The sequence below is a fragment of the Dendrobates tinctorius genome, unplaced genomic scaffold (assembly GCF_039654945.1).
Source record: "Dendrobates tinctorius isolate UK_male_01 unplaced genomic scaffold, ASM3965494v1 ptg000301l, whole genome shotgun sequence".
NCBI classification, from domain to species: Eukaryota; Metazoa; Chordata; class Amphibia; order Anura; family Dendrobatidae; genus Dendrobates; species Dendrobates tinctorius.
In genome coordinates, this window is record NW_027361968.1 from 536,832 (window position 1) to 561,082 (window position 24,251).

Sequence of the window (24,251 nt, forward strand, 5' to 3'; positions counted from 1 at the left end):
ATGTAAAATCATCCTTAAAACCCATCCTGCGTGATAATATATATGAATCTAATGAGAATGTAGAGTCCCTGTGGGGGGAGATAAGGGGAGGGGGGAAAAATAATAAATTACTGATAGGGGTTTGTTATAAGTCTCCAAAAATAATGGAAGCAACAGAGAATATCCTCATAAAGCAAATAGATGAAGCAGCGACTCAAGGAGAAGTCATTATTATGGGGACTTCAACTACCCTGAAATACATTGGGGAACCGAAACCTGCAGTTCTGGCAAAGGTGATAGGTGTCTGACCACTATGAGAGACAATCACCTTTCACAACTGGTTCAGGACCCAACAAGAGGGGGGGCACTGCTAGACCTAATATTACCCAACAGGCCGGACCGCAGATCAAATGTAAGGGTTGGGGGTCACTTGGGTAATAGTGATCACAAAATAATAAGTGTTCATGTATCCTGTAATAAGATGTGTAGTAGAGGGGTTACAAGGACACGAAACTTCAGGAAGGCAAATTTCCAACAGATGAGAGATGATCTTGGTGCAATAAACTGGGACGATATCCTGAGACATAAAAATACACAAAGAAAATGGGAGACGTTTATTATCCTCCTGAATAGGAGCTGTGCACAATATATACCGTATGGGAATAAACCTGCGAGAAATAGGAGGAGACCACTATGGCTAAATAGAGCTGTAAGGGGCGCAATAAGAGATAAAAATAAAGCATTTAGAGAATTAAAGCAAGTAGGGAGTGATGAGGCATTAACTAAATACAGAAGATTAAATAAATTCTGTAAAAAGCAAATCAAGACAGCAAAGATTGAGACAGAGAGACTCATTGCCAGAGAAAGTAAAAATAATCCCAAAATATTCTTTACTACATAAATAGTAAGAAGCTAATAAATGATAGTGTTGGCCCCTTAAAAATAGTCTGGGTGAAATGGTGGATGAGGAAAAAGCTAATATGCTAAATGACTTTTTTTCAACAGTATTTACACAAGAAAATCCCATGACGGATAACAACATGATCAGGGATAAAAATTCTCTATTAAATGTCACCTGCTTAACCCAGCAGGAAGTACGGCGGCGTCTAAAAATCACTAAAATTGACAAATCCCCGGGCCCGGATGGGATACACCCCCAAATACTGCAGGAATTAAGCACAGTCATAGATAGACCATTATTTTTAATCTTTAAGGATTCCATAATAACAGGGTCTGTACCACAGGACTGGCGTATAACAAATGTGGTGCCAATACTCAAAAAGGGGACAAAAACTGAACTTGGAAATTATAGGCCAGTAAGTTTAACCTCAACTGTGGGTAAAATCCTGGAGGGTTTTCTAAGAGATACTATACTGGAGGATCTGAAGAAGAATAACCTCATGACCCAATATCAACATGGGTTTACAAGGGACCGTTCCTGTCAGACTAATCTGATAAGCTTTTATGAAGAGGTAAGTTGCGGACTGGACCAAGGGAATGCAGTGGACATGGTGTATTATTATTATTATTATGCATTTATATAGCGCCATTTATTCCATGGGACTTTACATGTCAAAAGGGGAATTATAGACAAGTGTAATATATACAAGAATAATAAACAAGTTTAAGACAAGGGACGCACAAGTACATAAGGAGAGGGGCTCACAGTCTACAGGGATGGGTGAGGATACAGTAGGAGGGGGTAGAGCAGGTCATGCGGTGGTTCAGTAGACCGAGGATCATTGCAGGCTGTAGGCTTGTCGGAACAGGTGGGTCTTCAGGTTCTTCTTGAAGGTTTCCATTGATGGTGAGAGTCTGATGTGTTGCGGCAGGGAGTTCCAGAGTATGGGGGAAGCACGGGAGAAGTCTTGTATGCGGTTGTGGGAAGAAGAGATAAGGAGGGAGTAGAGGAGATCTTGAGATGATCGAAGGTTGCGTGCGGGTAGGTACCTAGAGACCATGTCACAGATGTATGAAGGAGACAGGTTGTGGATGGCTTTGTATGTCATGGTTAGGGTTTTGAATTGGATCCTCTGGGCGATAGGAAGCCAGTGAAGGGCCTGGCATAGGGAGGAGGCTGGGGAGTAGCGGGGAGACAGGTGGATAGGTCGGGCAGCAGAGTGTAGGATGGACTGGAGCGGTGCCAGAGTGCTAGAGGGGAGGGCATAGAGTAGGAGGTTGCAGTAGTTGAGGCGGGAGATGATAAGAGCGTGCACTAGTGTTTTTGTCGTTTCGTGGTTGAGGAATGAGCAGATCCGGAAAATATTTTTGAGTTTGAGGCAGCAGGAGGAGGCGAGGGCTTGGATATGTGGTTTGAAAGAGAGCGCAGAGTCGAGGATCACCCCAAGGCACCGAGCGTACGGGATTGGGGAAAGAGAGCAGCCGTTGACATTGATGGATAGGTCTGTTGGAGGGGTAGAGTGAGATGGGGGAAAGATGATAAATTCTGTTTGTCCATGTTCAGTTTGAGAAACCGAGCAGAGAAGAAGGTTGAGATAGCAGACAGACATTGCGGGATTTCAGTCAGTAAGGAGGCGAGGTCGGGTCCAGATAGGTAGATTTGAGTGTCATCGGCGTAGAGGTGATACTGCAAACCGTGTGATTCTATGAGCTGTCCCAAGCCGAAGGTATAGATGGAGAATAGTAGGGGTCCTAGGACAGAGCCTTTGGGAACACCGACAGACAGGGGACGAGGTGAGGAGGTGGTGTGTGAGAGGGAGACAGTGAATGTTCGGTCCGTTAGGTATGATGAGATCCAGGATATGGCCAAGTCTGTGATGCCAAGAGATGAGAGAATCTGTAGCAGGAGGGAATGGTCTACGGTGTCAAAGGCAGAGGACAGGTCCAGGAGAAGGAGGACAGAGTAGTGTCGCTTGCTCTTGGCGGTTAGTAAGTCATTAGTGACTTTAGTTAGGGCAGTTTCAGTTGAGTGATGCGGTCGGAAGCCAGATTGTAACCGGTCAAAGAGGGAACAGGAGGAGAGGTGGGAGGACAGTTCAAGATATACATGCTGTTCCAGTAGTTTTGAGGCATAAGGGAGAAGAGATATTGGGCGATAGTTAGACACAGAGGATGGGTCAAGGGAGGGCTTTTTTAGGATGGGTGTGATTGAGGCATGTTTGAAGGATGAGGGAAAGACACCATTTGTAAGTGAAAGGTTGAACAGGTGTGTTAGAGATGGGATGAGGACTGTGGCCAAGTTAGGGATGACGTGGGACTGGAGTGGGTCGAGGGCACAAGTGGTGAGGTGTGATCTTGACAGAAGGGTGGAGAGCTGATCTTCTGTCATGGTGGAGAAGCTGGCTTTTGCAGAACAGGGCTGAGCGGCTAAGAGGGGCATTGGGGATGCAGGCCAAAGTTTTGTCTGATCGTGTCGATCTTCTGCTTAAAGAAGGAGGCAAAGTCTTCAGCAGAGATGAGTGGAGGGGGAGGAGGTGCTGTGGGATGGAGTAGAGAATTGAAAGTGTTGAAGAGCTGTTTAGGGTTATGAGACAGGGAGGATATGAGAGATGCGAAGTAAGTTTGTTTTGCGGCAGAGAGCGTGGACTTAAAGCTGGCAAGGGACTGCTTGTATGCATTGAAGTGCTCAGTAGAATGGGTTCTCTTCCATCTCCGCTCAGCGGCCCTGGAAACCCGTCGCAGTTCTTTGGTCAGGCTGGTCAGCCAGGGCTGCCTGTTGATTGTTCGAGTTTTGCTCTGCATGAGGGGGGCGGCCGAATCAAGTGTTGCTGTTATTGTGGTGTTATAAAAAGTGTCAGCAGCATCTGTGTCATGAAGGGAAGCTATGTCTGTAAGAGGGAGAAGGGATTCAGAGAGTGATTGTAAATTGAGGTGTTTGAGATTCCTGCGAGGGTGAGCGAGATTATGGAGCGGGGGTTGCGCAGTAGGAGAGGAGAGGGAAGAGAATGTCAGTAGGTTGTGGTCAGACAGGGGTGAGTTATTGAGATTAGTGAGGGAACAGAGACGGGTGAAGATAAGGTCCAGCGTGTGACCATCTTTGAGAGTGGCCGCAGAGGACCATTGAGTGAGGCCGAGGGAAGCCATGAGCGATAGAAGTTTAGAGGCAGTCGGGGTGGAAGTGTCAATAGGGATGTTGAAGTCGCCCATGATGATGGTGGGGATGTCAGCAGAAAGGAAATGGAGTAGCCAGGTGGTGAAGTGGTCGAGAAAGGTGGAGATGGCTAGTTCTGGGGGGGCGGTAGATGACAGCCAGTTGGAGGTTGGAAGGGGAATGGATGCGGACGGAGTGCACCTCGAACGAGTGAAGAGTTGCGGAGTGTGGCAGAGGAAAATGGGTTAAAGGAGCAAGTATCAGACAGGAGCAAGCCAACTCCTCCACCACGTTTATTGCTGGGGCGAGGGGTGTGAGAGAGATGGAGTCCGCCATAGGAGAGCGCAGCTGGATAGGCTGTGTCAGAGGGAGTGAGCCAGGCTTCAGTGATGGCGAGGAAGGAGAGTTTGTTGGTGATAAAGAGGTCATGGATAAATGACAGCTTGTTGCAGACAGAGCGTGCATTCCATAGGGCTCCAGGTAAGGGGGTTGGGGGAGTGGGGGCTGGATGAATGGGTATGAGGTTATCATGGTTGCGAAGACGTGTAGAGGATCGTGGCAGGGTGGTAGAAGTGAGTGTAGGGATGTGTTGAGGGGGGCCAGGATTTGGGGATATGTCGCCAGCAATGAGGAGTAGTAGACAGAGCATTAGCATGTGGGAGGAGGATAGGACATGATGTGGCCGTGCATGTCTGGAGAAAAAGGATTGTATGGGGAGGAACAGTTGTGAGGAGAAGGTTAGGTGGCTGGGGAGAATGGAGGGGGAGATAAATAGTTCCTTACTAGGAGGGGGGATTGCAGGAGTTAGGGAGAAATAAAGTAGTATGGGGGTGATAGTAAAAAGAAGGCGAAACATTGTTGTGGTGTTATAGTCCGTTACCTTGCAGTCAATTCCAGTCCAATTTTAGTCTAATTCAACAGTGCTTAGAAATAGTACTTTGAAATAGGATTTTGAAATTGATGGAGCCGACTACATCTGGAGCAGACCCATGGTGCTAAATATATGTGTTGCTAAGCACAATCAGGTGTGAGTGAAAGTGGGGTGTGACTGCCACATGGACTTTTCAAAAGCTTTTGATACGGTGCCACACAAAAGGTTGATACATAAAATGAGACAATGGGGATAGGGGAAAATATGTGTAGGTGGGTTAAGAGCTGGCTCAGGGATAGGAAACAAAGGGTGGTTATTAATGGAGCACACTCGGACTGGGTCACAGTTATCAGTGGGGTACCACAGGGGTCAGTATTGGGTACCACAGGGGTCAGTTTTGGGCCCCCTTCTTTTTAAAATATTTATTAATGACCTTATAGGGGGCATAGAGAATAGAATTTGAATATTTGCAGATGACACTAAACTCTGCAGGGTAATCAATACAGAGGAGTACAATTTTATATTACAGGAGGATTTATGTAAACTAGAAGCTTGGGCTGATAAATGGCAAATGAGCTTTAATGGGGATAAATGTAAGGTCATGCACTTGGGTAGAACGAACAAGTTGTATAATTATGTGCTTAATTGTAAAACACTGGGCAAAACTGTCACTGAAAAAGCCTAAAATTACAATGCTTTATTAGAAACGTTATAAAATATCACAAAATCCATTAATAAACATGATTATATGGGGAACAAACACACAAAAAACCCGCACGTAGGGTAAATAGCGATGCTATATGCAAAACAATCTCATAATTTCCCAGGCTGACAAAAAGGCCACGGGAATGCGCAGATTTTTATCTTATGAAAAAGTACAAAAAAGATAGTATATAAAAGCGCTAAATACAATGAGGCATATAGAGGGGCAAGAATTAGCCAAGCTCGGGATACTGGGTGGCATAACAAGTGTGAACAGTAATAACAATGTGAGTGTAAACCCAGCATGTACCCAGACATTAAATGCAAAGTAATGGCTGCAACATATTTACCTAAAGTGCGGACAGGAGACCCCTGACGCGCGTTTCGCGTTAGCTTTCTCAAAGGGGAACAAAGTTTAGGCTGTCTATGCACCCTTTTGTAGGGTAGTGCAATGAACTAAAAGGCGGCGCTGATGCAGGCCTCCTGTGCGCAGTCCGGAACAGGCCCCGTCATCAAGCGGCGCCGTGCGAAGCCGCGCCCCCCCCCAGACTCGACGCGTCAGAGCAGGAGAGGGGAAGCGGCAACACACGGACGCGTTGCCACGACGACGCCAGAAGCGCCGTCACAGGTCGGCGCCGTGCGAGGCCACGCCCCCTCCAAGCTCGACGCATCAGAGCAGGAGAGAGGAGGCGGCAACACAGGGACGTGTCACCATGACGACGCTGAGAACCGGACCACGCACAGGAGATACCACATCAAGCAGAGTATGGATTTTCCCATATTTCCAAGCATAGATACATCCTTAGTGGAAAGAAAAAAGGGGGAATAAAGAGTGCTTTTTATTGCTAAAATGACAATGGGGTAAATTATCACAAATACACTGATTTTAAACAAAATGCTAAGATAGTGAAAAGATATAATACTATTAAAGAATACTTAATTAGTGAAATAGTGTGTTCATATTAAAAAATCCCCCAGGGGAGGAGGAAAAAGAAAAAAGAAAAAAGAAAAGGACATTAACGTCCCTGTGCGATAAACAACCACATAATATATAAAGGGTGCATAACATATTACATATGATATAAAAGTAATAACATTAATATATTCCCTCAAATATATGGAGCCATAAAGTGTCCTCCAAGGCACGTGGGGAAGAGAAGCATGCTTGGAACGCCACATCCGCATCCAGCTGGGAGCAAAGACAGCCATGATACAAGATATCTAAAAAAGGGGAAAAACATTGTGATTTTGTGATATTTTATAACGTTTCTAATAAAGCATTGTAATTTTAGGCTTTGCTTCTTTTTCTTTGTTGGATGGTCTCTTTATGGAGCGTCTTGCCTATTAGGCTTTTTTTCTTTTGAATAATTATTATAATTCTGTATCTTTACAGTTTTTTCTGCCAATATGGACTACAAAGCAAGAGACAAAAATTGGCTCTCTTGCATGGATACTGTATTTTGTGGGGACGCCACACAATCAGGTATTGGTGAAGGAGGTCAGAAAACGGAGCTTAAAAATTCTTTGAAATTTTTTCTTAAAAAAAGAACGAAAACATGGTGGAATAAGGCCTCTTTGGAGTCCTATTTGGCTAAAAGCTTAATACCAAGGGGCTTGCGGATTCGAATTATGCCTTCCTTTATTATTGATGACCCCCTATTCAGAACTAGATGGGAGGATGCCTGTACCTCATGTTCCAAATCCCTGATAGAACTTCTTATTGGGAATGATAGAAAAAATCTTGAAAAATTGGATACTGACATAGACTGTACGCGTCAGAAATTATTGGAATGTTTATCCACTTCTGAGATTGAGGCTCTTAACAAGGACTTGGACAATCAATTTTTAACATGGGAGAAGGAGGTTAAGGAGGTGAAAACTAGGAAATTTCAAAGGGATCTAAAGGATTTCAATGATGGTGTTGTTTACAAATGGTCTTCCTTTGATGCACGGGGGCGGTCTACATCCCGTTCCTCCTCCATTTCATCAGCATCCTCTAGGGAGAGTAGCAAAATGCCACCACGAACTTATAATTTGAGGAAAAATAACAACACTGGAGGAGGGCACACCCCCAAAAAAAGCATATGGGCGGACTATGCATGGGTCTGCCAGGATGCAGGTAATTAATCTGTCTTCCATAGAATTAACTCCCTCGCAGTTGGAGGTTTTAAGTTTGGGTCTGTCATTTTCACCAGCCTCTCCCTTTGACTCATTCTTAGCCACCAAAGATCTCCACCTCTTTGCCCGCAAATTAGTTCTGAAAAAGCTGCATGACAAGCCCAGAATGGGGGAGGCTTGGACTGAAGATGAGCTGCGTGCCATCTCCATTCTTGAGGAATTGGGGGATGATCAACCAATTGCGACCTCTTCAGGTAAGGATATTTTCCATCCCCCTGTCCCTAAAAAATTCCCCCCCCTCAATCTTTATCCCCACATCGAGCTCTTTGTTAAGCTTGTGACAAAGGAATTTGAGAAGATAAAGCGCACAGGCTGTGGGGATAATTTGACTTTTCCACAGAGAGCGGCTCTTAATGAGCTAAAAAATCTCAAAGGGGTTGTCATTAAGCAGGCTGATAAAGGGGGTAACGTGGTGGTGTGGCCTATTTCATTGTATGAAAGGGAAGCCTTTCGACAACTTAGAAATGATACATGTTACAAGAAATTAACATTCAATCCCACCTTTAAATTCAAAAGGGAACTGCAGGACATTCTCGATCAAGCCTTTGACATAGGCACTATCACTAGGGATCTCAGGGATCATTTGATACCTCTTTACCCCAAAATGGCATGCATATATTTTATACCGAAGGTTCACAAAAATGCTTCCTCTCCTCCTGGACGTCCCATTGTTTCGGGCAATGGGAACCTATGTGAGATTGTTTCCAAGTTTTTGGACTTTTATTTGAAGCCTTTGGTAGCCGACCTTCCCTCCTATGTTAAGGATTCTGGGGACGTCTTGAAGAAAATCGATGGTATCCCTTTTGAGAAAGATATGTGGTTGGTCACCATGGATGTGGAGGCCTTATACACATCTATACAGCATCAGGATGGGATTATGGCCTCTAAAACCTTCTTGTACATGTCTGAGCACAATTTAGACTTTATTGAATTCTTACTTTCATTGTTGAAATTTACCCTGGAGCATAATTTTTTTTTTTTTTTTTTTTTTTTTTATTTATTTTCAAACAAAGTATTTATTTACAACAACAGGGGACTGCCATGGGTGCTGCTTTTGCATCTGCCTATGCAAACCTTTTCATGGGCATGTGGGAACGGGACATCTTTCTCACCAAACCCATTGCGCACATCGAGGGGGTCTTGCTCTGGGTCCGCTATATTGATGATATTTTCATGATATGGCATGGCTCGGAGCGAGACCTCCTCGATTTTGTTGGGATCCTCAATGATAATAAGTTGAACATTAAGTTAACTTGCAAATATAGTCAGTCATCAATTGACTTCCTTGATATTCTGATTACCAATCCCCTGAGTGGCTTCTTGGAGACTAATATTTTTCGTAAAGAGACATCTGTTAACTCGCTCCTCCATGCCTCCTCCTCTCATCCCTGCTCTCTGATTAAGAGCATACCCAAGGGTCAGTTCCTTAGGGCCAGGAGAATCTGCTCTAACGAAAGCAATTTTAACGAACAAGCGGATGATTTGTTTCATAGGTTTCAGGAAAGGGGTTATTCGAGAAGATGCATCAAAAAAGGTTTGCAAGCAGCAAAAAAATCTGATCGTAATGAGCTTTTGAAACCGCATTCAAAACCTGTTCAGGATTCTAAGGTAAGGTTCATTACAACCTATAATACCAATTGGCGTGGCATGCAGGAGTCTTTAAGGAAATTTTGGCCTTTATTAAAGGAGGATAGATGTCTGGCTAAATGCCTTTTGGATTATCCATCCATTACTTATAAGAAGTCACCCAATTTGAAAAATCAAATCGTCCGAAGTTATTATCCCGGCTCTCAACCGGAGAAGGCTTTTGGTTCTAGGGGGCCCCCTTGGGGCTTTTTCCCATGTGGTAGTTGTATTGCATGCCCCAATATGGTACGAACCACTACATTTGAATCCAGTAAAGGTGAGATTTTCTCGATCACGCAGCACATCACTTGTGATTCTTTCGGAGTGGTATATTATGCCCACTGCCCCTGCCCTAAAATCTATGTTGGGCTAACCTCAAGGCCTTTAAGGACCAGGATTAGGGAGCACCATCGTGACATCGTGAATGCCGCAGATGTACAAGATATCTCCTCACTTAAATCGATACCACGGCATTTTAAATTAATGCACAACTGTAACGCCAACCTCTGTAAGGCCTTTGGAATAGATAAGGTGTATGTTGATGTTAGAGGTGGTGATTGGAGGAAGATGCTGGCACAATTGGAGGCACGATGGATCTCCAGAATTCATTCTGTACAACCTGACGGCCTCAATGAGGTTATTAGTTTCGCACCATTTTTGTAAAATAAATGTTTTTGCTGCTAGAAAAAATTTTCTGTTATAAGCTCCCCTTTTCCCTCCCCATCCTTTTCAATTTTAATCTTATTTTTTGTTTTAATTTTGTTTTTAACTCAATGTTTTTCCCCTTTTTTAGATATCTTGTATCATGGCTGTCTTTGCTCCCAGCTGGATGCGGATGTGGCGTTCCAAGCATGCTTCTCTTCCCCACGTGCCTTGGAGGACACTTTATGGCTCCATATATTTGAGGGAATATATTAATGTTATTACTTTTATATCATATGTAATATGTTATGCACCCTTTATATATTATGTGGTTGTTTATCGCACAGGGACGTTAATGTCCTTTTCTTTTTTCTTTTTCCTCCTCCCCTGGGGGATTTTTTAATATGAACATTGAACACACTATTTCACTAATTAAGTATTCTTTAATAGTATTATATCTTTTCACTATCTTAGCATTTTGTTTAAAATCAGTGTATTTGTGATAATTTACTCCATTGTCATTTTAGCAATAAAAAGCACTCTTTATTCCCCCTTTTTTCTTTCCACTAAGGACGTATCTATGCTTGGAAATATGGGAAAATCCATACTCTGCTTGATGTGGTATCTCCTGTGCGTGGTCCGGTTCTCAGCGTCGTCATGGTGACGCGTCCCTGTGTTGCCGCCTCCTCTCTCCTGCTCTGATGCGTCGAGCTTGGAGGGGGCGCAGCCTCGCACGGCGCCGACCTGTGACGGCGCTTCTGGCGTCATCGTGGCAACGCGTCCATGTGTTGCCGCTTCCCCTCTCCTGCTCTGACGCGTCGAGTCTGTTGGGGGGGGCGCGGCTTCGCACGGCGCCGCTTGATGACGGGGCCTGTTCCGGACCGCGCACAGGAGGCCTGCATCAGCGCCGCCTTTTAGTTCATTGCACTACCCTACAAAAGGGTGCATAGACAGCCTAAACTTTGTTCCCCTTTGAGAAAGCTAACGCGAAACGCGCGTCAGGGGTCTCCTGTCCGCACTTTAGGTAAATATGTTGCAGCCATTACTTTGCATTTAATGTCTGGGTACATGCTGGGTTTACACTCACATTGTTATTACTGTTCACACTTGTTATGCCACCCAGTATCCCGAGCTTGGCTAATTCTTGCCCCTCTATATGCCTCATTGTATTTAGCGCTTTTATATACTATCTTTTTTGTACTTTTTCATAAGATAAAAATCTGCGCATTCCCGTGGCCTTATTGTCAGCCTAGGAAATTATGAGATTGTTTTGCATATAGCATCGCTATTTACCCTACGTGCGGGTTTTTTGTGTGTTTGTTCCCCGTATAATCATGTTTATTAATGGATTTTGTGATATTTTATAACGTTTCTAATAAAGCATTGTAATTTTAGGCTTTGCTTCTTTTTCTTTGTTGGATGGTCTCTTTATGGAGCGTCTTGCCTATTAGGCTTTTTTTCTTTTGAATAAATGTCACTGAAAAAGACCTGGGTGTATGGGTGGACGACAAACTCACCTTTAGTGGCCAGTGTCAGGCGGCTGCCGCAAAGGCAAATAAAATGATGGGATGCATTAAAAGAGGCATAGATGCTCATGAGGAGAACATAATTTTACCTCTATATAAGTCACTAGTGCGACCACACTTAGAATACTGTGTACAGTTCTGGTCTCCGGTGTATAAGAAAGACATAGCTGAACTGGAGCGGGTGCAGAGAAGAGCGACCAAGGTTATTAGGGAACTAGGGGGTCTGCAATACCAAGACAGGTTATTACACTTGGGGTTATTTAGTTTGGAGAATCGAAGGCTTAGGGGTGATCTTATTACAATGTATAAATATATGCGGGGACAGTACAAAGACCTTTCTAATGATCTTTTTACTCTTAGACCTGTGACGGGAACAAGGGGGCATCCTCTAGGTCTGGAGGAAAGAAGGTTTAAGCATCCTCACAGATGCGGATTCTTTACTGTAAGAGCAGTGAGACTATGGAACTCTCTGCCATATGATGTTGTAATGAGTGATTCCCTACTAACATGTAAGAAGGGACTGGATGCCTTTCTTGGAAAGTATAATATTACAGGGTATATACACTAGTTTCCTTAATATTGCGTTGATCCAGGGAGCTAGTCTGATTGCCGTATGTGGAGTCGGGAAGGAATTTTTTTCCCCAATGTGAAGCTTACTGTTTGCCACATGGGTTTTTTTTGCCTTCCTCTGGATCAACATGTTAGGGCAAGTTAGGATAGGATATGGGGTGAACTAGATGGACTTAAAGTCTTCCTTCAACCTTAATAACTATGTTACTATGCAGCGAGAGCACTAACCTACCGTATTTTTCAGACCATAAGACGCACCCCAAATTTTGGGGTGGAAAATAGCAGAAAAAAGTTATATAATATGGGGATCCGTCTTATTGTCAGAATTTAAGGTATCTTACCTGAGGGCCGGTGGTGGTACAGCGGGGTCACAGGAGGCATGGTCCCTTCCTCAGGATGCCAACAGCAGAAATGTGTTCACGCCTTAGCCCGATGTCCATGGTAAAGGAAAAAAAAAACTCACAGTAAAAGGTCCAATTATCAAGAATAACTATTTGATTAGAAAAAATATGCACCAAATCGCAGTCTAGCTGGCTTCATGACTAAGCTCTGCTGTGACACTAAATAAGAATACTGTACATATTAAACATTCATGCCGAGATTTCCCTAGTCCAAGAAATTATTAGTGCAGCCTATCAGGAGTCAGATGGTGCAGAACCAGCAGAACCAATCAAGATCAAAAGACCACACATTGCTATCTATAATGATGTGCTCACAGATGGGAATTTGGTTCATACAGCCTAGCCTTCCCTGCCACCATCTTCATGAAGTGGTGGGTCACCAGAGGCTTTGGGAAAATGGCCACTGGAGGCCGCGTGTGCACAGAATGAGATCTCGGCAGCCATTTTCCTGAAGCCCAGTGCCGTCTAGATCTCAATCTGCGCACGCGTGGCCTTCGGCGGCCATTTTCCTGAAGCCTTCGGCGACCCACCATATCAGAAAGATGGCCGCAGGGAAATCGGTGATACACCGGGCCGCAGCGTGGACGCCGGGCCGCGGCGTGGACCCCGGGCCGCAATGTGGACACATTTCTGCCACCGGCATCCTGAAGAAGGGACACAGCTCAGGTGCACTCCACACGGCCCACCGCCGCAGCATCACCACACCTCTGCCGGAGCCGGTTCCGCTTCTACATGACTGCCGCATCCCCCAGTAAGACACACACCCCCATTTTCCTCCCAAGTTTTTTGGGAAAAAAGTGCATCATATAGTCACTAAAATACGATATATATTCCCCTAAATGACTATACAGCCTGATCACTTCCCTACACAGTATATCACACTGAGTGACTATACAGCTACATCACTTCACTATATATCACACTGAGTGACTATGAAAAATGAGGATGAATGAACTCATGGAGATCAACATCCAACACTGCGGAGACACCATCACATGTTTCTCAACGCAGTGATTCTAGAGCAATGCCCCCATCCCTTATGGGAAATATGCAAAAACATGCAAAACACAAGCCACGGAGACACCATCACATGTTTCTCAACGCAAGCAATGACTAGCCAGGTCTTTCCCCGGGAAGGAACAACCACGGGAAGGGCAGTCTCCAATGAAGAAAACCACCTATGCCAAAACATGGTATCCATCCACAGACAGCTGTTTCGGGGTATTGCCCCTCATCAGTGTGGAGTAGGAAACTGGCCAGTAGGAGCAATGCCTAGTAGAAGACTGAAAAATGAGGATGAATGAACTCATGGAGATCATCATCCAACACTGCGGAGACACCATCACATGTTTCTCAACGCGGTGATTCTAGAGCAATGCCCCCATCCCTTATGGGAAATATGCAAAAACATGCAAAACAGAAGCCGCGGAGACACAATCACATGTTTCTCAACGCAAACAATTACTAGCCAGGTCTTTCCCCTGAGTGACTATACAGCTACAGCACTTCACTATATATCACACTGAGTGACTACAGTTACATCACTTCACTATGTATCACACTGAGTGACTATACATCAACATCACTTCACTATATATCACACTGAGTGACTATACAGCTACATTACTTCACTATATATCACACTGAGTGGCTATACAGCTACATCACTTCACTATATATCACACTGAGTGACTATACAACTACATCTCTTCACTATATATCACACTGAGTGACTATACAGCTACAGCACTTCACTATATATCACACTGAGTGACTATACAGTTACAGCACTTCACTATATATCACACTGAGTGACTATACAGTTACAGCACTTCACTATATATCACACTGAGTGACTATACAGTTACAGCACTTCACTATATATCACACTCAGTGGCTATACAGTTACAGCACTTCACTATATATCACACTGAGTGACTATACAGTTACAGCACATCACTATGTATCACACTGAGTGACTATACAGTTACAGCACTTCACTATATATCACACTGAGTGACTATACAGTTACAGCACTTCACTAGATATCACACTGAGTGACTATACAGTTACAGCACCTCCCTATATATCACACTCAGTGGCTATACAGTTACATCACTTCACTATATATCACACTGAGTGACTATACAGCTACAGCACTTCACTATATTTCACACTCAGTGGCTATACAGTTACAACACTTCACTATATATCACACTGAGTGACTATACAGTTACAGCACTTCACTATATATCACACTGAGTGACTATACAGTTACAGCACTTCACCATATATCACACTGAGTGACTATACAGTTACAGCACTTCACTATATATCACACTGAGTGACTATACAGTTACAGTTAGAGTTGAGCGACTTTTGGTTTTTTAGGGTCGAGTTTCGTTTCGTGAAACCCGACTTTTCCAAAAGTCGGGTCGAGCAAGATCGGCCGATTATAGGGAAAAGTCGGGGTCGTCCCGAAACACGAAACCCAATGTAAGTCAATGGGGAATAAAAGTCGGCAGTGAGAGGAGGACAGGAAACACACCTACAGTGCTCATTTGAATGCCAAAAGCATCAATTCTTCTTACTTAAGCTTGTCAACCTTAATTAACTTCATAATACAAGTTACGCACTGGAAAATGGGGGTTATTTGGCTAAAGTTGTGGGGGGGTAGGGCTGGCTCCAGGTTTTCATGTGCCCTGGGTGAAAGAGCGCCCCTTTAACACATACCACAACTCATCATGCTCCGATACGGCAGAGAAATAGCGGTATAGTACAATGAAAAATACTTCACTTTTTACATCTCATGACGAGGCCCATCTATTTCTCCATACAGAATCATTGGTCCCATATAATGTTTGAAATAGTATATGATGAGCTCCACAAAATGCTACAGTATATGTTGGTCCCCATGGATGAAGCTCCACTGTCTTATGGGCCCAAATAATGCTCCAAACATAATGGGCCCCATTTCTAATGCTCTAGTGTATAATGGGCCCTGTAAATGCTGCTCCAGTGTCTGATGTCCACCTTTGGAATGTTCCAGTGTATGGTGGGCCCCATCTATCATTCTCCAGAGTATAGTGCTCCCTAAAAATTGCTGTCCCAACATTGAAAACAATCAAATAAGTCTCCTCGCTAGGGAATCCCTGTATTAGTCTGGACTCCTCGTCGTCCCCATCTTCCATCTCACTGCACAGTATTTCAACCTTGCAAGTGCTGTGATCCTGAGCAAGCAGGGGGGCCCACTCGTTGGCGACGGCACTGGCACAGGGCCCCTGATAGTACGGTGGTGTGTCTGATGGCGGGTGGGCCGAACCTGCACTTTCATCTGCAGCTTCCTCTTTGTCACCGTGTAAGATGGAACTGTATATGGGAAGGGTAACCTGAGTTTCATCAGGGTCAGATTCAGGCCGTGTAGCGTGCGAGGGGAATGTAGTGGTCTGGGTCAATGTACCAGCAGATTCATCGAGCAGTGGCTGGGCATCAGTGCACTTGTGTCGCCCCCAGGAGTACGGTTGCCACAGTGGCATTACCTTCCTCCTAGGGAGTGTGATGTCATGCTTGGGAGCAACGAAGGATCTCTCTAGCAGGTTAACTGATTGGGCGGCGTTATTCCCACGAGTCATGACTCTCCAAACAGCGTTCATGAAGGCAAAGTGTTTGTTTTACGTGGGCAGTATGGTTGCAAAGCTGAACCTTAAAGGAATGTCCAGAAGGGCACCACCAGGAGTGGAGCCTACGGTTAAATTCGACTCCACCTGGGAAACCTCAACCATGCCAGCTACAGAACAGACGCACACATTGCAAGCTTATTTCCGTTAACGAACGAGACTCCGTCATGCCCGGCGGTCCGAGTCCGGCTTACTAGAGGGACACGTGAGGCTCTGGCACATGAGATTGGCCAATAACTGGTGTGTCATGCCCTTACATGTCCGTGGCTGCATGTGCGCTACACTGAAAAGGCCAGCGTTTGTCGCTTACAGGTGCAGATAACCCGCTGAACAACGTTAGTGATGGGGATCACTGATTACAATTATTACCCGCGAACGATGATTTCCCAGTAAGTGCAGGTCAACCGCAGTTCCGGAATTAGGCCTAACCGTCATTCCTGAAAAAATGAAAAACTTACGTGTGCAAACCACAGGTGCTGTAGCTTGCTTAACAGCTCGCCAGCCGTTCTCACGCCCAGTATGGATTACACGTGATTGCACAAAGGTGAGAAAGGGTACCGTATCCCCGGATAACATGTATGGATAGCGTACACATTCAAAATATATGTCTATACATCAGGAGGCAGGCTCAGACGGTGTTAGGCCCAGTATGGATTGCACGTGATTGCACAAAGGTGAGAAAGGGTACCGTATCCCCGGATAACATGTATGGATAGCGTACACATTCAAAAGATATGTCTATACATCAGGAGGCAGGCTCAGACGGTGTTAGGCCCAGTATGGATTGCACGTGATTGCACAAAGGTGAGAAAGGGTACCGTATCCCCGGATAACATGTATGGATAGCGTACACATTCAAAAGATATGTCTATACATCAGGAGGCAGGCTCACACGGTGTCAGGCACAGTATGGATTTGACGGCCCAGACTACACAGCGGAGGAGCAGGGAGAGGTAAAGATTGCAAATGCTGGGGCCCTGCCCAAGTAAGGGGGGCCCACTCATGGGCGTCGGTACTGGCACTGGGCCCCTAATAGTACGGCGGTGTGTCTGACGGCGGGTGTGCACCACCACCGTCAGAGACACTTGATTGCACTATGAGGGACCCTGTGCCAGTGCCCGCGCCCAAGAGTCGGCCTCCCCACCTGTCCAGGGCAACGGCACTCGCACGGTGTCGTGCGCTAGGTGGTGACCCCGGCCATGGGGGGGGAGGCAGCACAGTTAGGGAGTTTTAGAAAGTGGCATATGTTGATGTTGGACATTCAGCTGATACAAAAGGCGAAATAGGTCAAGTCCCAGGAAGAGGTGGACCAAAGCAAGCCATTTTTCTGTCACCCTATGTGTCATCAGGGGAAGGTGGGACAAAATCCTTGGAAACCCATGCATTGTTCATTTTAATGAAGGTTAGATCATCCACATTTTGGGTTGACAGACGGGTCCTTTTTTCTGTCAGGATTGATCCAGCTGCACTGAAGACTCTTTCCGATAGCACACTTGCAGCTGGGCAAGCGAGCTCCTGTAAGGCATATTGTGCCAATTCAGGCCAGGTGTCCAGTTTAGCGGCCCAATAGTCAAAGGGGAATGACCTGTGTGGGAGAACATCAATATGGGAGGAAAAGTAGTTTGTAACCATAGTTGACAACTGCTGTCTCCTGTCACTTTCCATCGATGCAGTATTACCAGTTGTGTGAGCGGTACTTGAAAAATCAGTCCACAACATTGTCATGAAACCCCTGTCTCCAACGCCACTTCTGCTGTGTGCACCATGAACACCTCTGCCAAGCTGCCCCCGGCCCGTACGGCTCGTGTGAGAACCATCACCGCTGCTGTGTGCTGGGAATGCCTCAAGCAACCGATTTACCAGAGTTGCTTGTTTATTAGCCAATATTAGGTCAAGGTTCTCGTGTGGCATGATGTTTTGTAATTTGTCTTTATAGCGTGGATCCAGGATGCTGGCCAACCAGTAGTCGTCATCGTTCATCATTTTGGCAATGCGGGGGTCCCTTTTTAGGATCCGCAAGGCATAATCTGACATGTGGGCCAATGTTCCCGGTGTCAATGATGCACTGCGAGTGCTGGTTGGAGGAGCACTTTCTGGCAAATCCACATCCCTCCAGTCACGCACAAACCCTGTACCAGACCTTGCCACGCCAACATTTTCACTTGCCCCACGAGATGCATCCTCCTCCCCTAAGTAATCATCCCCATCATCATCCTCCTCCTCCTCTTCTTCCTCCAACTCGTCCAGGAGAGGTCCCTGAGCAGACAATGGCTGAATGTCATCAAGGATTCCCTCCACCTCTTCCTACTCGTCAACATTGGCTGCAGACGCCTGCTCATTAAGGTGCGTCAAAGTTTGCATGAGCAGACGCATAAGTGGGATGCTCATGCTTAGGATGGCGTCGTCTGCGCTTACCAGCCGTGTGCATTCCTCAAAACACTGAAGGACTTTACAGAGGTCTTTCAGCTTCGACCACTGCACACCTGTCAACTCCATGTCTGCTCTCAAAGTGCCTGGCCGTGTATCCTCCCACAAATGCAATATGGCCTGCCTCTGCTCGCACAGCCGCTCCACCATGTGCAGGGTGGAGTTCCACCTTGTTGCAATGTCGATAATGAGGCGGTGGTTGGGAAGGTGGAGCAATCGCTGCAGCTTCTGCATACGAACGGAGTGTACAGGCGACCGGCGGATGTGCGCGCACAGTCTTCGCACCTTCTGGAGCAGGGCTGTTAACTCCGGATAATTTTTGAGGAAGCACTGCACCACCAGGATCAAGGTGTGAGCCAAGCAAGGTATGTGGCTGAGTTTTGAAAGGGCTATGGCTGCCACAAAATTACGGCCGTTATCACTAACTACCTTGCCTGCCTCAAGATGTACACTGCCCAGCCATGACTCAGTTTGTCGCTTCAAGTACTCGGCCAACACCTCGGCGGTGTGTCTGTCGCCCAAACACATCATCTGCAACACAGCCTGCTGACGCTTTCCACTAGCTGCTCGATAGGGGGACACCTCGTGTGCAACAGTGGCAGCTGCAGATGGAGTGCTCGTACGACTGCGCTCTGTGGACGAGCTTTCGCTTCTGGAGGAGGAGGAGGAGGGTCGAACGCCTACAGCCAACTGTTTCCTATACCGTGGGCTAGGCAGCACTGTCCCACCACCGCTGTCCCCTGTGGACCCTGCATCCACCACATTAACCCAGTGCGCAGTGAGGGACACGTAACGGCGCTGGCCATGCCGACTGGACCATGCATCAGTTGTGAGGTGCACCTTTCCACTGACTGCTTGAGTGCATGGACAATGCGGTCTTTCACATGATGGTGGAGGGCTGGGATGGCTTTGCGAGAGAAGAAGTGGTGACTGGGTAGGTCATAGCGTGGTACTGCATAGGCCATGAGGTCGCGGAAAGCTGCGCTTTCCACCAACCGATAGGGCATCATCTCAAACGAGATTAGTTTGGCAATGTGGGCGTTCAAACCCAGTGTACGCGGATGAGAGACTGAGTACTTTCTTGACCTACTCATAGTGTCTGGGAGGGTGAGCTGGACTTGAGAGCTGTATATGGTGGAAGTAGCGGTGGACAGGGCGGACTGAGAGAGGGTTGATGATGGTGATGGAGTTGGTGTTCTTTCTGATGGCCTAGATTCAGTATTTCGTTGATATAACAGTGGGATTCCCTGACTGCTGTGGCCTTGCAACGACACCTCAACATTTGCTGCTGTGCTAACCGGTGGGCTTACAGTGGGGGAAACAATGTAGCGTTGCTGACTACCTTCTTTGTGATCAGTTGCACATGTGGCACTTGAGGTTTGGTGTTGTGTCCACGCTTGCAAGTGCATGCTGGTTAAATGTCTAAGCATGCAACTGGTATTCAAATTTTTCAGATTTTTCCCTCGGCTAAAGGTCTTTGCGCACTTCTTACAGATAACCTTGGCCTGATCATGAGGATTTTGTTCAAAAAAGTGCCACACTGCACTCTTCCTACTTTGGCAGACATTTTGCAGCCTAGCACGCTGTGATGTTTTGACCCTCTGGACAAGCTGTCCAGCAACTCTTTTGATGTTTGGAACCTGTCTTTAGAGTGCTCTGGGCCTGCCAGATAACAGCTGTTGCGATGTCGATGTCTGCTGTGGATGCTCCTCATCTGAGCTATTGGAAGCAGCACCCTCTTCCCCCAATGGATGCCAATCTGGGTCAACAACTGGGTCATCCATCACCTCCTCTTCAATGTCATGTGCACCTTCCTCTGTGTCACCGTGTATGGTGGTATAGTGTGCGGGAAGGGGCACCTGAGTCTCATCAGGGTCAGAATCTGGCTCTGTACACTGCGAGGACAATGTAGTGCTCTGAGTGAATGTACCAGCAGAATCATCTATCAGCGGCTGTGCATCAGTGCACTCCATGTCAGATTCATCTTGGCCTGGGTAATTCACCATTTCACTTGATAATCCAGGCATGGTATGTGAAAACAGCTCCATGGAGTAATCAGTAGTATGGCCTGCGTCATCCTTCAATCTTGGTTGGGGTGAAGGACACAAGGAAAGGTGTGGTTCATGAACATGAGCCTCCAATGACGACTCAGTGCTTTTACTTTTTACAACTGAAGAAGAGGAGGCGATAGAGCTGGAGGCTGAGTCAGCAATGTAAGACAAAACTTTTTCCTGATGCTCTGGCTTTAAAAGCGGTTTGCCAACTCCTAGAAAACTAAGCCTTCGAAGCCTTATGGAGCCAGACGATGACGCAGGCTCAACACCTCCTGCATTCGGTCCTATTTTGCTTTTGCCACTACCATCAGATCCACCACCAACACCATCATTACCAGCTGCCAACCCCCGCCCAATTCCACGGCCTCTTCCACCAGCCTTCCTCATTTTTGGTAGAAATGTAGACAAAATCCAACAAACTATATAGTAATGTAAAACAAGGTACAAGGTGTTTATAGGACAGGGGAGATTTAGATTTTCTGCACACACTTGTGGACACTGGACACTTTTGGATTGTGTGAGGCCCACTGAATATCAGAGCGCTATGTCACAGGCTCGATGCAACAGGTGTGAAAAAAGTGACTACAGGATAAGGGAGATTTTGAATTTCTGCAGACACTTGTGGACACTGGACACTTGGATTGTGTGAGGCCCACTGAATATCAGAGCGCTATGTCACAAGCTCGATGGCACAGGTGTGAAAAAAGTGACTACAGGATAAGGGAGATTTTGAATTTCTGCAGACACTTGTGGACACTGGACACTTTTGGATTGTGTGAGGCCCACTGAATATCAGAGCGCTATGTCACAGGCTCGATGGCACAGGTGTGAAAAAAGTGACTACAGGATAAGGGAGATTTTGAATTTCTGCAGACACTTGTGGACACTGGACACTTTTGGATTGTGTGAGGCCCACTGAATATCAGAGTGCTATGTCACAGGCTCGATGGCACAGGTGTGAAAAAAGTGACTACAGGATAAGGGAGATTTTGAATTTCTGCAGACACTTGTGGACACTGGACACTTTTGGATTGTGTGAGGCCCACTGAATATCAGAGCGCTATGTCACAGGCTCGATGGCACAGGTGTGAAAAAAGTGACTACAGGATAAGGGAGATTTTGAATTTCTGCAGACACTTGTGGACACTGGACACTTTTGGATTGTGTGAGGCCCACTGAATATCAGAGCGCTATGTCACAGGCTCGATGGCACAGGTGTGAAAAAAGTGACTACAGGATAAGGGAGATTTTGAATTTCTGCAGACACTTGTGGACACTGGACACTTTTGGATTCTGTGAGGCCCACTGAATATCAGAGCGCTATGTCACAGGCTCGATGGCACAGGTGTGAAAAAAGTGACTACAGGATAAGGGAGATTTTGAATTTTTGCTGACACTTGTGGACACTGGACACTTTTGGATTGTGTGAGGCCCACTGAATATCAGAGCGCTATGTCACAGGCAGAAATTGGCTAGTGTATCACAAACTACAAGATGTATGTAGAATTGGGCAGAATAGGAATCTCCCTAGAGTGTAGGTCTGTAAGAACGGAACAAGTCCTCCACTTATCCTTCCACAGTGACACACAGATAGCTCCACTGTGGCTGTGATAACAGCCGTTACACAGTACTGTGTGAGGAGCGTACACCACTGTATGGTGTGAAAAAATGCACGCTCAGTACCTCAGCAGGACAAAAAAAAAATTGGGATTGCTTTTTAAAAACGCAGTTTGCAGAGCAGTGGGGAAACAGCAATGCAGCTGTCAGGAAGCCTTAGAAGGCAGCCCAACAACCAACACCACTGATACACCACTATATAGCCTCCCCTTGCACTGCACACACAGTGACTGGTGTGTTGCACAGGCAAAATCGCTAGCAGCAGAAGCAGTTTTTTTTTCTTCTTCCCTGCCTAACGCTCTCCCTACAGAATCAGCAACCTCTCCCTATGCTAAGATCGGCAGAAGTAAGATGGCGGTCGGCGTGCACGCCCTTTTATAACCCCTGTGACGCCCACCAAAGCAAGCCAATCACTTGCATGCCCTTCTGAAAGATGGTGGTGACCCCTGCCTATGTCATCACGTTGCCCACAGTGTCCGTGGATCCTGATTGGCTGAAAAAGAGCGCAAAACAAACTTTTGAAACTCGACTTTGGCGCGTAAGTCGCCGACCTCGTGGCCGACCTCATCCTAGGGTCGGGTTTCGTTTCAGGAAGAAACTGAATATTATCTGACAGAATTGCAGGGGTGTCAATACTTTTGGCCATGACTGTATATATCACACTGAGTGACTATACAGCTACAGCACTTCACTATATATCACACTCAGTGGCTATACAGCTACAGCACATCACTATGTATCACACTGAGTGACTATACAGCTACAGCACTTCACTATATATCACACTGAGTCACTATACAGCTACATCACTTCACTATATATCACACTGAGTGACTATACAGTAACATCACTTCACTATATATCACACTGAGTGACTATACAGTAACATCACTTCACTATATATCACACTGAGTGACTATACAGTTACATCACTTCACTATATATCACACTGAGTGACTATACAGCTACAGCACATCACTATATATCACACTGAGTGACTATACAGTTACAGCACTTCACTATATATCACACTGAGTGACTATACAGCTACATCACTTCACTATATATCACACTGAGTGACTATACAGTTACATCACTTCACTATATATCACACTGAGTGACTATACAGCTACAGCACTTCACTATATATCACACTCAGTGGCTATACAGTTACAGCACTTCACTATATATCACACTGAGTAATTATACAGTTATAGCACTTCACTATATATCACACTGAGTGACTATACAGTTACAGCACTTCACTATATATCACACTGAGTGACTATACAGTTACAGCACTTCACTATATATCACACTGAGTGACTATACAGTTACATCACTTCACTATATATCACACTGAGTGGCTATACAGTTACAGCACTTCACTATATATCACACTGAGTAATTATACAGTTATAGCACTTCACTATATATCACACTGAGTGACTATACAGTTACAGCACTTCACTATATATCACACTGAGTGACTATACAGTTACAGCACTTCACTATATATCACACTGAGTGACTATACAGTTACAGCACTTCACTATATATCACACTGAGTGACTATACAGTTACATCACTTCACTATATATCAAACTGAGTGACTATACAGCTACATCACTTCACTATATATCACACTGAGTGACTATACAGCTACAGCACATCACTATATATCACACTGAGTGACTATACAGTTACAGCACTTCACTATATATCACACTGAGTGACTATACAGCTACATCACTTCACTATATATCACACTGAGTGACTATACAGTTACATCACTTCACGATATATCACACTGAGTGACGATACAGTTACATCACTTCACTATATATCACACTGAGTGACTATACAGCTACATCACTTCACTATATATCACACTGAGTGACTATACAGTTACATCACTTCACTATATATC

General features: G+C 45.5%; 1 long non-coding RNA gene across 1 annotated transcript in view; it reads right to left on the reverse strand.

Moving 5' to 3' along the window:
- Positions 1 to 5,691: 5,691 nt before the first annotated feature.
- The window catches only part of LOC141073461 (uncharacterized), a 30,118-nt gene continuing 11,558 nt past the window's right edge, over positions 5,692 to 24,251 (reverse strand). The window contains exons 2-3 of the long non-coding RNA XR_012226963.1: positions 12,487 to 12,568; positions 5,692 to 6,824 (exon numbers count right to left, since the gene is read on the reverse strand). This is a non-coding gene — a long non-coding RNA (uncharacterized lncRNA). The remainder of the gene's footprint in view (positions 6,825 to 12,486; positions 12,569 to 24,251) is intronic.